General features: G+C 46.1%; 1 long non-coding RNA gene across 1 annotated transcript in view; it reads right to left on the reverse strand.

The window, feature by feature from the left end:
• The window catches only part of LOC127475321 (uncharacterized), a 30,916-nt gene extending 21,222 nt beyond the window's left edge, over window positions 1-9,694 (reverse strand). Inside the window, exon 1 of the long non-coding RNA XR_007906170.1 lies at window positions 9,467-9,694. This is a non-coding gene — a long non-coding RNA (uncharacterized LOC127475321). The remainder of the gene's footprint in view (window positions 1-9,466) is intronic.
• Window positions 9,695-14,696: the final 5,002 nt, after the last annotated feature.

Genomic DNA, 14,696 nt, shown 5'->3' on the forward strand with positions numbered 1-14,696 from the left:
AAGCAATACCGAATTGAAAAATTTGCTGTGAGTCACCTAAAGCACACCAGGGAATTCCCAGAACATCTTCAACTGGAGAGTAAAGTCGTGGATTTGCACAGAGACCCAGGAAAGGCACAGAGCTAGGGAGAAACAGGAATTCCAGTTGTTGTTGTATGCCATGTGAGCTGTGAGATGCAAATGGATCCTGAAGGACTGTGGGCCCATCTGCAAGTTACTTACCCTGTGGAGAGAGTGACTTGCTGCAGCATTTGCTTTTCTGGCGAGAACAAACACGTACACAGTACAACCATGTAGTAACCCTGTGTTATATTCCTTAAAAACAGAACCAAAAGCCCACCAAACCAGGACCTACAATGAAAACACTCTAATCTCACCTGTGCATGCCAGAGCAGGCTGGAACACAGACAGGACACCACTGGTTCACAACACAGTGCCATGGTGGGGCAAGGTTTGCTGCTGGGAGGAACTCTGAACACTCCAGCTGTTTTCACATTGCAAATACAGCACCAGAGCCCAAGGAAAGTGCTGGACAACTGGATATTAATTTACATCGTGACATGCTGCAGCCAAGCAAGAGACTAGGAGGGCAGTGAAAGCAGGCAGAGTTGCTAAAGGATGACTTGGATATGTTAAGACTTGAAAGTCCAGAGGGAGCCTCACCATTGAGTGTCCATCTCCACAGGGAACTGGAGGGGAGAGAGACAAAGCCTGGGAGTTAACAGGCTACAGAGGTAAGGCAGAGAACCAAAACAAGCTGCCTGCAACCAGAAACCAGTCAGCCCAGTTAAAGCTCAGATGAAGCTAAGTCTTAGCTTTAGGCTAAGATTTACACTGCTTTTTCTCATGTGTTTCTGAGCCTACAGAAAACCTACCCAATTGCACTGTGTTATTTCTTTATAAAGTGAATAGTACAGCTTAGCTTGCCTGAAACTAGGGAGGAAGACCAGCCTGGTTGATTCAGAGAATAGTCAAGGCTCGTGTGAGGCCACATCACATCAGCATTTCTCTATTTAGTGCTCTCACACAAAACACTGGAAATTTGTGTTGACTTTAACAGCGTTTATCTTGGTCATAGCTGTATCAGGTTGCTACAGGCCACAGGAGAATGAGGCAGGAGGAAACGTGATGCCTGGTGTCACATTGTGCTGTAGTTCAAAGGAAGTCGACTTCTGTAAGGGAGAAAGCAATTAGCTGGGACTATGTGGATGTCCCTAATGGCAGTCTGGGGTGGGAGCCTTGGGCTGGATCCCATTGTGGCTGGGAGGGCTGACTGAGCAGGCTAACGGTTGGCTAGCTAGGACAGGAAAAATAAACTTTCTTGTTTTGTACTTTTACCTCTCACTGTGAGAGGTTTTCTACTCAAACACAGTTAAAATAAGAAAAAAAAATTAAAACAGCTACCAGAAAAAAACCATAGTGAATGAATCGGAGTTGCTAGAGAATATTCTTGGGCACCAGTATAACTGGATGCAAAGGCAACTAATTGCAAGAGCAGCAGTCTCAAAATACATTTTACAGGCCATGATGCAGTAGAGCTCACTGACACTGCTGACACCTCTAAACGAAGCACAGCTGCTGGGCTTACAGCACAAATTCACCTGAAGTAACATAAGGTCTGGCCATGGACTGTGTGTGTATTCATTTGGCCAGTTCCCGTAGCCTGTGGTGTCCTGATGAACTGGGGTGCTGCCTTACCTGCACTGACCAGCGCAGAGCCAGCTGAGGTAAGCCTGACATACTTACCTGACAGACTTCACAGCTGCTGGCTTACCACAGTACCAGTCCTTTTATTTCTTTTGCCTGCTCAGACATGTTTTAAGTGACTTGCTGCATTTCATACCACTTCAGATGGGGCTATAACAGCAAAAGAAGAAACTTAGTAATGCCTGGGACCAAAGACTACTCTGTAATCTCAGTGCAAAGCTCCTTACTTAATATATTATCTAAAAAGATTGCTCACAATGGAGAAGTCAGAGATTAAGTGATTTCCCTTTTCTTTCAATTTTCCTGAAGAGCTCCATGTGACTCCATCCCACGATGACAGACTGTACTTACTGTTGCCTCAAAGCACGTCATTATCTACCAGAGGGATTCAGTGTGACAGCAAGGGAGGCACCACGAACCCTGTTTGAGAGAAAGGGAAACCAGAACACGAGTCCCAACGTCTCTTCCCCAAGGCCATCTACTGAAAACAGTGACCCTTCTCCTGGCAAGAGTGGAGCTCCCCAGCACATGCTGAGTCCCAAAGACAACAAAGGAAAAGCCATGCTGACAACTCTCCTCCCAAACTGGACAACTCCCTTAAGCAGTGTTTTGCCAGCTGCATAGCCCTTGAAGATGCCCCCACTGCAGATGTCTGCAGCAGGCACACCCGCAGCTCTCGGGTGGAGGTGGGTGCCAGAGCAGGACTCCTGAGCTGCTCTGTGGCACCAGCAGGGCTGGAGGCGCAAGGCTGGCTTTGAACTGCGGATCAAGCACAAGCTGTGATTGTTCCTGCAGGCACCGAGCGGGAAATCTCGCTCCAGCGACCGGAAACGAGGCGTTAAAGCACAAATTACAAAACCTGCTGCCACAGGAGAGGCCTCCAACATATGGCCCTCCAAGCTGTGATATGATTAGGGGGCTGTGAAACACTTGTCGAGGGCTGGTCTTTGTAAGAGAAGCTTGCAAGCAGCATTTATAGGAAAACAGCTGCTGTAAACTTTGCAAGTCCAGCTGTACACAGAAGTTATAGCTATAAAAATATAAACAGTAGCTCCAAAACTAATTCATTTTGACTGAAGGAGGTTGTGCAGCTCCAGTGGCAGATCTGAGGGAACCTCTGTAAAAGCAGATGGTTCTGCTATGAAGGCAGGAGCTGGAAGATGTTTATCCAAGCCCCTCCCAGGGCAAACGAAACAGAAGTATACCAGTTCTCCATAGATGGAGTGACCAGAGAGGATTGGTGCTGCCTTGGTTTAAAACCACCTCTTCAGCTACACCAGTGCAAAGCTGTTTGCAGGTCAAGTCTCAGAAAAAATATTCCTAAAGTGCAGTTTCAGCAGAAGGGCCAGAAACTGGCATTTATTACACTGTGCTCCTCTCACTTGGAAGGTGGTACACTTAATCCCTGGAGCTCTGCTGCCTTATTTCTGTTATCAGGGCTGCCAAGCAGCCCTTGGGGTACAGCCTGCAACTAACTCCTCCACAACAGCTTCCCCAACAGCAACCAGGGCTTTTTGAGCTCCTTTAGACCCCCAAAACTGCCATTCCCAGCCTTGACAGGAGTACACCTCCTCACATGTCCATGAGGAGCACACTGCCTAGCTCCCTCTGGCCAGCTGTTCCTCATCTAATCTTCATGGGGATCATATTGCTTCAAAGAGGGGCTGATCTTCACCACTGGTCTGAAGGGAGGACTGTCAGCTGACAGCCAGTTTTCCCGAGGGTGGTTCTCCCAACCCTGGCACAGAGGTCATGTTGGGAGTGGAAGGACGCATGGAAAACATGAAGTCTGTTCATAGCAGCTGAGGTAGGTTTGAACTGTGGAAGTGTACTCAGGTGGCAGAACATAATCAGCCCCAGGTACCTGTGTGAGGCTGTGCAGCCAGGAGCTGGCACAGCACCATCGCTCCTGCCCTGCGCTCGTCAGTTCGGGTGCACCATGGAAGGTGAAGAGGTCTCTGCAGGTGTGCTTTGCTCCCCCAGGCAGCTCCCTGGAGGGAGTGAATTCATCCAGACTGTGTCTGCAACAGCTCCACTGCCAGGATTTCTTCTAACCTCAAACATCTGAACAACTAACTGTGTCAAGCGCTTATGTGCGAGACAATCAGCAACACCAGCACTTGCTTCTGATGTCAAGGTCATCTGAAGCCACACAGGTTACGTGTGCTTGCTTTGAGAGAGCTTGCAGGTCACGTTTATGTGGGGGGAAAAAAAGAAGCAAGGATGAGGATGCATTTTGGGAAGGATTACTGAACTGGCAGAGAAGAAAGTGCAATTCAGCACTAAAAATAATGGTAAGGCAAGGAGATCCTTGGAAAGGTTCTCCTGTTATGCCGATGGGCACTGAAGAGGAGTCAAGAGACAGATTCCTACAGGAGCAAAGCATGCCAACACTTTACATAAATTGATCCCATGGGCACAAACACAGCTACTAAATGCAAAACATTTGCAAAAACACAAGGTAGGACCCACAGGCTGACCACAACCTGTCCAAGACCTACTCAGCATGTCACACAGTCACCAGCACTCTGGGTTCACAGACTGGTGGGCTCAGCAGAGAGGTGATGGGCTAAGGACACCGCCATCTATCACTAGCAGCTCTTTGCACTGTTCTGTTTTCCAGGTCCCAATTCATTAGCTGAATTCACACCCTTACTGGGTCATTTTTTGTCCTTCACACAACACAGCTCCAACTCTGGTGGCTCCTTGCACTAAGGAAGAAGATCTTTCCTTTTGTAAGTTTCTGCACAACAACACTGCTTAAATAGGCCAGTGTTTTTCCTAAGCTCTAAACAAAAACATAGACAAACTGCTATTTGACCAGCTATGCAAAAAAAAAATTACCTCCTTCAGCAGGATATGATTTGTGGATTAAAGTTTTTTCCCTTGAGCTCCCAAAAATCTCTTCCGGCAGCTTATCACAATTTAGCTAACCCCAATCCTTAAAAGACTTCTGTATCTCAGCATACCAAGGAAGGTCTTTGTCAGGGACTTTCCAAGAGTCCTTGGCAAACCTGCTGCACACATGGCACAGAACAAGCTTCTGAGCTTCACAGAATGCCTGAGATGCCAGAGTGAGAACTGGGGGGGTTGATGTCAGGAACAGAACAAGCCTGGGCATTATTTCACTTCGAAATCTTTTGCCCATCATCTGGAACCTCAACACATTGTTCCAGAGGCATTGAAAACAGGGGGCTTCAGTCAGAGTGAGGTGCTCCTCACATCCAGACTTTATGTGGTCCTGGAGAGGTGACAGCAACTCCCTTGAATGGACTGGAACTGGTCAGTAAAACAAAAATGACAGAAAACTCATAACATCCCTCCTGCTTTCGAGCTGCTTCTTCCTTTACTCTCTGAGACATGCATGAACACAAGACTAACACATGTGCAGTTCAAGAGATTTATCAAAGGAAGCCATGAATTAGTTGGCAGAAAGCAAACTATATGCCTGCAGTAATGCCTGCACACAAAGACATTGCTTTTAAACACTGTCATGGGCTTCCTTGGTAATTTTGGTCTATTCACAATAACACTATGTCATAGTTCTTTTAAAAAACAGAAAATATTATTATGTAATCTTAGCAGTTTCACAAACAGGACCACACTTATGAAAATACCTGGAGGTCTGGATAGGCTTTTCATTAGTATTTTCATTATATTAATCTAAAGAGCAAGATAAACTCCACAACCAGCAAAAAATGCATCACATTTGCAATGGAGCTACATATTGTTAAACTACCCAGAATTAGGTGCTGTCAGCAATTTGAACTCTAGGAAAATATACCTATAGCTCCTTGAAAAAGTAGAGCATCACATGCAAGGACTCGCTAGCACACACAGAGTTAACCTCTGTGCACTGCCCTCTCAAACAGAACTGGTTTTGAGATGTATTTGTTTAAACAAGTTAAGAGAAATGTCAGGGGCCATTTCACCAACAGCACATGACGACAGCCTCCTTCCTCCTCCATCAGCAGAGAACAATCACACACTGGGCACCAGGGGCTTACTGATGTTGAGTCAGAGCAGGAAAATCCATCCAGAAAATACATGCAAATGAAGGAAAGAAAAGACAGATTTTGCATTTTCTCTTCCTCCTATCTTCCCTCAAAAAAGGTGAGCTAATCAGAGACTGCCTCTCCTGCCCTGGCTGGAAGAGCCCAATGGAAGAATCTGGCACATCAACAACCCCATCAGTTTCCACAGCTCCCGTGTGGGTACTGCTAGTAAATCGGATATCTGGATAAATCCTAGCTAAGGTTAACAACTTCTGGTTATCTCAAGGCAGGAAACTCTTTTCCAGGAGTATCAGGAAACAGCATATTGGTCCAAGAATGGGCTTCTGCATAAAGCACAAGAGTTCTTACATCTACTCCAAGATGAGAAGCTCTGGACTTTCTCAAACCACAGGGACAAAGCATGCTGGTGTTTCCTTCCAGCCACAGAGGACATGGAAGGCCCTCTTACTTCACCTTGTAAAGGACTCAGGGCCACGAGGCTTGTTAAGTGTTGGGCATGATAAGGGCCTGCAGACAATTCAATTTTTTTTCCACTGCTGGAACTTACTTGATTTTCACTTGTGAGGAAGGCACAGCACAAGGCTTCAATGGCAGTGCTTCTGCTTTGCCTGCCTTTCACAGAGGGATCCACTGCCTGTCAGAGAGGCTCCACAGCACCTCTCCAGACTGCAAATGGACAAACCATTCTGAAAACACCACCAGTCTCCTAACCCTCTCTAGTTTTTAAGAGCAACACTTACTCAAAACAAACTAAGAAAAGAAACAACACTTCTGAAATTTCTGATTACACGTTTAACTTCCTATTTTCAGGACAGGATAAATACCAGGTGAGATGCAGTGAGTTATTCTGGTACAGCACAATTTTATTTCTTTCAAAAGACTTAGCCATAAATAACTGAGTACTCCCACCTCTTCCAGGAACACCAGCCTGGCTCCAGCCTCAAGCAAAGGTGTCATACAGAGGTCACTCCTGAAGTTAGGAGAGTTCAGCTATTCTCATTAAGGAGAGTAGAAGGTTCTACTAAGTCAGTAGTGGTAATCAGGGAAGCCCATTAAAACATCTTTCTTCTCACTGCCAGTGCAAGACTGTCTCTTGTTAGTGTTTTATGTGGTCAGTCCCTCTTTCCCATGTATTTTCTTTAAACTTATTCTCCTAAAATTATTACAGTTGCTATTCTTTATGTACAGCATATACTCCAGAAGGAAACCAGCTGCTGACCAAGCTAGTAAAGAGGTACATTTGTGAGCCCATGTACACCAAAATGAGCCAGGAAGCTTTTCTCAAAACGTGACCCTGCCAAGATCCCTTGAGCCCTGAATTGCCTTTCCCCAGCATGAGCACCAGCCACCTTGCAGCTGAAGTGCACTGAATTAGTGACAGGACAAGAAAGGGGAAATTTATTAACAAATGAATTCCTGCTATTACAAACCACTTTCACTGCACTACCAGGGCTTTTAAAGGTTTGTGGCAGGATAGGCCATCTCCTTTCCCAAGAGTGCTATTGAAGGCTTGATTTTCATGATTGCTGAGCTTTTACTGTGGCTCCCATTATCTGTGGCAGGAGCTGTGAGTGTTTAGCTCTTCTGAATCAACAGTTTGATGAGGGGAGGAGGGTACACACCCTGGCTCTCACTGAAGGCTCGAGATGCAGTCAGTGAGCTTCCACTCGTGTCAGTGAGCTTCCCATGTGAGGGGCAAGTGCAGGTACATGCTTGGGGAAGCCTGTGACAGTGTTCATGGGGCTGCCCCGAGCAGGGACGAGAACAGGCTGCACCTGCCGAGAAAGGTTTGATTCCAGATCTTGTCCTGGTACCTGTAGTTAAAGGCAGCCAGGAGTGGGGAGAGAGTGCCAGGTCTGGGGTGCTTTGGGACATGTCTGATCACAGCCTTCATCTGCACTGATCCAGAACACAAATGGAGCAACAAGCTGATGTGCTTGTGAGGGCTGGGCCTCCTGAAGCTCTACAAAAGCAGCAATTTCAGCCCTAAATTTAATCGGCAAGAGGAAGATTTGATAGACATCTGCTTTCTGTTAGAAAATGCTTTAGAGAGAGAACAGATTCTTCAGAGTAATTCTCCTGCATCACCTACAGATCCTTCTTCTTATCTAAATGCAATATCAGCAACTCAGCTATTGATGCTCCACAGGGGTTTAATTATTTGCAAGAAATGACTGTTGGCTGCAGACAGCAGACAGTGCTGGGTAAGGTCCTCTGGGATCAGACTCCAGGCTGCTTTATGGCTTGACATTACAAGGAAATCACCTGAAAATCAGTCTTCTTGTACACGATCAGATAAATGCAGTTGTCAAGCACAAAGCTGAAAGATCTTCAGTGGAGAAGAGGCAGAGTTACTTTTTTTTTTCAAATGCTCATATGAACTATTAAGTCAAAATGAACTCATGAACCCTATTCAAGCTCTAGTGTCTACCAGACTCATACAGGCTTCTGTAGGAGGTCTGTCTGAACGAGGATGTTTTCAGCTATCCACCTGGGGGAGGGGGAAAAAAAGAAAAGAGGATTTTGTTTCAGTATAATCTAGTCCCACCACGTGATGCTGACTGACGTGTGATAAAATTTCCAGAGCTCAGCAGGTGTTTGGGGAGTGACTGCAGCCACCCATTCAACACAACAGTACACAGCCACAAGAGAGGAGTCTGAAACAGCGGTCAAGGGAAAAAGAGTGTGGAAGTTAGGTGTGAAGATGAATGATGACACTAGGTGAAACTTGTGCCAAACATGATTTACAGTAGAGATATTAAATTCTCTGCCTGGGTAAGAGCAAATTGATTGGTCCCTGTTACAGGTTACTTCTCCATCACATTGACAGTCACAGGTCTACACACACCCAGATACACTGGGACAGCTGGCTGAAGACCCCAGGAACTCCAGGCCAGAACACAGCTCACACCACACTTTGTCCACTTCCTTCTTGCACATCATTGCTACTACATTCAGCAAAGGAAAGGGATTTTACTCCTCTTTCAGAGATCCTACTGTCACAGAATAGCTGAAAATCAGCCACAGAGTGACGACACGAATTCAAGCAAACCAATTCTTTACTGGTTGCGTAGCCCAAACACCGATGACACAGGAGAAAGTTCCAGCTCATTGCTGACACTCAAACGCCAAGGCACCCACAACCCAGACCCTCTGGCTGTCAGACGTTTCAGAACGACGTACTAAATATAGTCCTGACCCTAAATATACCCCATGGACACTCTGCATGGAGTAAAACACTTGGCGTGCACCAGCTAGACAGATTTATGGTAGCAAGGGTGTCATGTGCAGGATTAACCAGTATATGCTTATCCAAAACTGCTACACTCCTACACAGGCTGCTGTGCTGCACAAACTCAGAGCCAACCACAGAGCAATAGGAATTAAAGCAGCGAGGTTCCTAAGGTCTAATGAGTACAAACACAACGACATTAAGGAGAATAACCTGGAATCAAGTTACCAGACAGGAAAAAAGGATGGATAAAGAGTTTCTGCACGTATGCTGGCTTTCCCCTTGGAAAATAAGGCAAGCATTGCTTTGCACAGCTCCCTCCTGACTCTCCTGGAGCTGCTTCCCAACACGCAAGCAGAAAGGCTCGTGCAGCCGCAGGCAGGAGGCACACCCCCACATTCCCAGCCTCCCCTCCTCCGTGGGGGGATCTAGAACAAATTACAAACTAAACATTTCCCAGCAAGACTTTCATATACCAGGAACTTCATGGTCAAAGGAGCACCACACTAACCTCAGAGTCTTTCCCACAGGAGCTGGAGATCGTGGGTTTATGAAAGCTGGGTCCTTTCACTTTCTGAGCAAGCCAGTTTTAATTCTTGCAAACTCTACCCACAGTATTACTGAAATTGGAGCAGCCTGGCCCAGGGGAAGCACATGCTCAGCAGCACTGAGTCTTGCTCCTATAAAGGGAAAGAACAAAACCAAATCAAAGAAACTCCTTTACTATAGAAAGTTGCACTTTGTCTGTGTACAAATATTAAATACTTCGGAAGATATCTCTGTAAATTGTTGTAAGAAACTTGCAGTTGAAAAATACCATAATAATTTTATTATTTTTGCCTGAATCCTCAAATCTTGTGCACTGTTCTATTTTCTAATACAAGGCAAAAAAAACCCTAGAAAAAACCCACCACAAACAAACCAAAAGATCTGATGGGTGAGGCTTCTCCAAAGAAATCTGCAACAAAATGGTCTGACCAGCCTGTACAAGGGCTGCCCCAGTTTTGCCATGACTTGCACATACAAGGACTTTAAACCTGATTGCTACTGTAATGATGAATCATTGCATAACTGAGGCCTTGCAACCAAAGTATCCTTGGCAAAGGGATCACCCTCCACTGGCTTTTCAGTTCTCTGCTAATTTTTTCACTGCTGCAATTCCAATCCCCAGAGAAGGACCAGAAACACTCCATTGTAATGACCTAGCTAAACATGACTGTATTTATAGCATTATTATTTTCCCTTTCGTACATTTTGGAGTAAAGAAAGAGCAATCAGACCCCTTGAGGATTATATCCTAACATATCTACTATAAATATTTATCTGACTGACTTAATTTTAGCTTTACCTAGGTCTTTCAGGGACACACAGTGGGCCTTAGCTTGGGAAACCAGAGAAGCAACACAACATGACCTTCTCGTGTTCAAGCCACTTTCCCTCACTGTGTCTGGGTCACGTTACCTGTGTGTAAGTGATCCAGTCCAGCCCCACAGCATCACTGCTCTTCTCAGAACTAATGCCAGGACTCACAGTCCCTGGTGGAAGCTGCATTTATTGCTGAACTTGCTGATGGAGAAGGTAGCATTTTCCATTTTACTTTAATGCTACATAAGACACTTTGCCATGACAATGAAAAGCCTGGCACTGCCCAAAATAGTATCACTCCAGAGAGGTAACTCCTTTCTGCCTAGTACAGTGTGTTCTCATGAGAGAAGAATGTTCATTCAGCTACTAAAATAAAAGAGAATTTAAAACCTGGTCACAGGAACATCTTGGAAGTAAATTGCAAATCAGAATAACAGCATACCTTCTGGAGCATGACTTGGATGTCTGCAGTGGTGCCTCCCAACACAGTTAGTGCCACTGCCCTGAGGATGCTGAGGTAGTCCAGCATGGTCTCCTCTCCTATTAACAACAAATTGACCTTAACAATGAACTCGAGTGCTCACCACATGACAGCCAGGAGGAAAGATCAAGAAGGACTGTGATAAACTAAAAAACTAAGCAATATTTGAACGGCCTCAGATCTGCATCCCTGTGCAGCACTGCAGAGCTACCACAAGGCTGAAGGGGAAACCCCCCCAAACTAAGTGAATCACTCAGATTTGGACATTAGAGGCAACTCATCTGAGCAGAAAATGTAAATACACAAAGTAACCTTCGCCAAAAATAGAGTGCCTCCTCTCCTTCCCCTGGTTTCAGGGTGGAGACAGATTCCTCAGACACACACTTACAAGGCCAGTCACACGCTCTACTGCTTTACAGTGTTATCAGATGCTGAAAGACCAAACAGCTCATAAATGAAAGAGCTTAATTCAGGAACAAATTTTCTTCTTTTTAAACGGATATATTTTTTTGACTAATCTCTGGTTATTTCAGTACTCCCTTACACTCTGACCCCACAGGTAGGTCAGCGGCATGAGGAAAAGCCCAGGCTGTTGAAGCAGGAATAGTTTGGTTAAGTGGATTTGGTTTGTTTTGTTGCTAAAGAAAACATGGCACTGAGTTGCACCTTGAGTCACGTTTCAGTACATGAAATACTCCCACAGGCTGCAGATCCCCCTTGCTCTCCCTGCACAGGCCAATGTAGGACAAGCTGGCTGACTCCCAGTCCACCAAGAGCCAGGAGGCACATGAGGGGTGGTGATTACAGGCACTGAGGTAGCCTAGGAGACATTTGGCTCCTGATTTGTGACTTTTAAATCCTTCCCTCTCCAAATAATCAGGGGAATTCTTGGTGTTCAAGGTGGTATGAGCAGCAGAAATTGCCACAGAAACTCTCACTGTGAATTCTACCTACCATGAGGCCCACATAACCTAGGGATGATCTTTCTACAAGCAGATAAAAGTCCTGCCTAGTTCTGCAGCAGAAGTGTCTGGCACCTCCTTCTCACCCCACACCTGGCTGCCCCCTGGGCTGTCAGCAACTTTTGATGGGGCTTCACTAACTGAGGAACAGATTCAGGTCTTAAAAGTAATAATATTAAAAGCAGGAAAGATAAAATCAGTTTTGTGTTTCCTTTAAATGCAGACGTGCTTGGCACAAAGTCTCACCTTGCAGTTGTGTCACTCAGTTCCAGAACCCAGGACAAGAAGCCAAGGGTGGAGTGGGGAACATTGTCACCAAGGTACCTGTGCCATGAAACTACACCCACACCAGCCCACTGCCAGAACAGCCCTGTCCTACCCCCACAACCCCCAGTGAACCACCGTGCCAGCAGCCTGAGGAGCAGCTGAATGAGAGCCCTCCCAAGCAGGGCAGTGAAGCAGAGCCTTCAGACCTCAATGCATCCTAGACCCCCTTCAAGGGGAGCCTCCCCTGCCCTGTTCTTCCATGTGAAATAGGTGGCCATGGAAAAGAACAGTATTACAGGAGGTGATGCTGTTGATGGTGCCTCCTAAGCTCCACACACAGACAGCATCCTGGAGCACAGCCAGGATCACAGCTTCACATTCTCTGCTCACAGCAACTTTCATGGATCTAAGGGGACCCACATCTCCTCATGAACTGTTTCAAGCAGGATGCAAAAGTGGGTTCATCTAAAATACCGCAGAAAACAACATTTCCACCAGACACCATGCAGGAGGCATCTCAGCACCAAGAGGAGGGTGCTGGGCTGATGGAGCAGGGGTTAACTGGCTGCTTTGGCCACTCACCATCCCAACAAGCCCCAGGTTAAGTTAAAATATTGCAGAGGTTGCTGGAGAAGCTGTAGTGCTTGAGGGACAAGACAGTGCCCAACAGGCAAGGATGGGCATGGGGACTGTGGGATGTCTGTGGAGAACAGCCTGCCTTCCAGCCCCTGGCTTGTGAAGAAACCACATCTGCAATGCAAATTGACTGTGCACAGGCAAGTTATAGTCCCAGACAGACTTGCAGGCCTGATCTTCTTTCACTTCTGAAAGGGAAACTGGGATTCTCACCATCGATGTTCACGTGGTAAAAGCACTGCCCAGCAAACAACTACTAGAGGAGGGGTCAGACAACTATTTCAAATGCAATTCAACAAAGGCATCTCTGGGAAAAAATCCAAAGTCTTGGGGGTCCCCCTGCCACTCCCAACCTACCTGTCAAGACTCAAGCCACCATAAGAAGGTGTTTTGATATTGCATGTCCAAAATTGACTCCAGTACTGTGGATGGGAAACGGCTGCTACACGATGAGACCCAGTCAAGTCAGGCAGGTGACAGGGACAACTGCAGGTGGAAGATAACAAAGGATGTTCCTCAGGTGCAGTTTTACACAGTACCCTCAGTATTTGGTATCTAAACCACTTATGTGTATCCTAGAAGGTTTATACTCATGTGATTACCTAAGCATTAAGTGACTAACTTACCTGTTCCAGAAAACAAAAAAATAACCAAACCTTACAAGCTCTGATACAAGTATAGATGTGTCAGATCAGATGGCAGTCAAACTTTCTGTAGAGAAACATGAGACACACAAGCTCTTCAACCAAACAAAAAGAGTTTAAACTGGTTTGTTGCTGGCAGAACCGTGTGCAGTCCTGTGCTGCAATACAGCCAGACACCCACTCTCCAAACAACTAGCAGGCCTGCTGGCTTCTGCTGGAGGTTGCCTGCCACTCCCACAGCTCCATCAGCCCCAAAGGTTGTGCTAGCTCAGCTTTGGGCACAGACAGATGGGTTACCTGAGGTCAGCACCCAGGGACCATTCAGTTATCCCTTTTACTGGCACAACTGTGGCAGTGTGGAATGAAGGATAACATCTTTAACACACACAGTTAGTGGCTCTTTGGGGCTCTCTATGGCCTTTCTCCAACTGTGAATTTTTTAAAGAGGACTTTAAGCCTTTAACAGACCTCAAAGGCTCTCACCTCCCCTCTTGTACTGCCAGCAAGGAGCACAGGAAACCTTTGTACCTGCACCAAAGGTGAGTGAAGCAGAAAAGCCCCCTCAGCAATCTTGTGCACCGGAGCACACCAACCTCCAAGTGGTCAAACACATTATGTGATAAGAAACACCAACAGCCGCTGAATAATTTATGTGATAAACTATTTCTGGAGCATTTGATCAGCTCTACCGGCTACCATTACTTTTGCTGAATCAACAGCCCCCACCAGAGCATATGCTCCAGCAAAAACAAGCAGTGCTGTGACAGGTTAGGAGAGACATTTACTAAATTAAATGCACACCCTGCTCGCTCTGCTGAGCCATAACGCAGCACACACACAGAAATCCAGGCAGCCAAATGCACGCGCCTCCCAAAGCGGTGTCTGAGCATACACAATCTGTCCCTCCAAGGTTTTCCATTAACATACCCACATGTAGAGCCATAAATCAAAATGAAGGAGAACAGAGTGGGCTGGCAGAAGAGCAACAGAAAGAAAATACATTGCAGGCCATTTTGCAAAAGGTGGTGATTAACTATTGTCAGTTAAAAGGAGCGATTCTGCACCTTGGCAGCCTGGGGAAGTGGAAGGAGGCTGGAGAGAAAAAAGGTATTTAGTTGCTCTTGAAAACAGAAACAAACATGACAGCAATTTTTAAAGAGATTAAAACCATTGCTAAATATGCACTTCATTTCAGAATTTACCACAAACAGAATGAGGACACCAGTACTGATTTCTGTAGAGGAATCAGAGGACCCAAAGCAAAGGAGGGGACTGCAGTAAGCACAGAAAAGACCCTGGTAAGAGGTTGCTCTGCACAACTGCCCTGGTACCTTCCTAAGGCTGCTCAAAGAGCTGCAGTGGCACAAGGGCTGCCCACATCCACAC

Source organism: Manacus candei, unplaced genomic scaffold (assembly GCF_025592945.1).
Source record: "Manacus candei isolate 608988 ecotype Guabito, Panama unplaced genomic scaffold, ASM2559294v1 h1tg000046l, whole genome shotgun sequence".
In the NCBI taxonomy this organism is placed as follows: Eukaryota; Metazoa; Chordata; class Aves; order Passeriformes; family Pipridae; genus Manacus; species Manacus candei.